The following is a 477-nucleotide window of genomic DNA, read 5'->3' on the forward strand; positions in this document are numbered from 1 at the left end:
CACGTTATTGGATGATTTGAAGAAAAAGAAAGATGTCGAAAATGTTGGATGATTTGAAGAAAAACTACCAGCCATAATTTAGAAAGATTTTGTTTGATAATTTCAATCAAAAAGAGGCTGAAAATATAGATTTCTCGTTTCAATGAGAAGAGTAATTTTTCGATAGATAATTGTGAGTTTGATAGATGTTTTATCTGGGTTAAAAGGTGAACTGATTGATTTTGAAAATAAATTTCCTCACATTTTCATTGTATTTCATACAATTTCAATGTACTGATATTCATTCCCGAGAGTTTTAATAATTTTGAATTTGTTAAATTTGTATGAAGAGAAAATATTTTAAATGTATTTTGTTTTCCTTATAGTCCAAACTATGTACTGGTCTTAAGAAATTACGGGAGGGGGGGGGGATTCGGCCCTACTCCTCTTTGTTTCTGGTCGTTATAAGGGTGACTCTGATATTAATTAAATTTTCAG

This window comes from Artemia sp. Qi Xiang Cuo, chromosome 12, assembly GCF_049724085.1.
Source record: "Artemia sp. Qi Xiang Cuo chromosome 12, ASM4972408v1, whole genome shotgun sequence".
Classification (NCBI taxonomy): Eukaryota; Metazoa; Arthropoda; class Branchiopoda; order Anostraca; family Artemiidae; genus Artemia; species Artemia sp. Qi Xiang Cuo.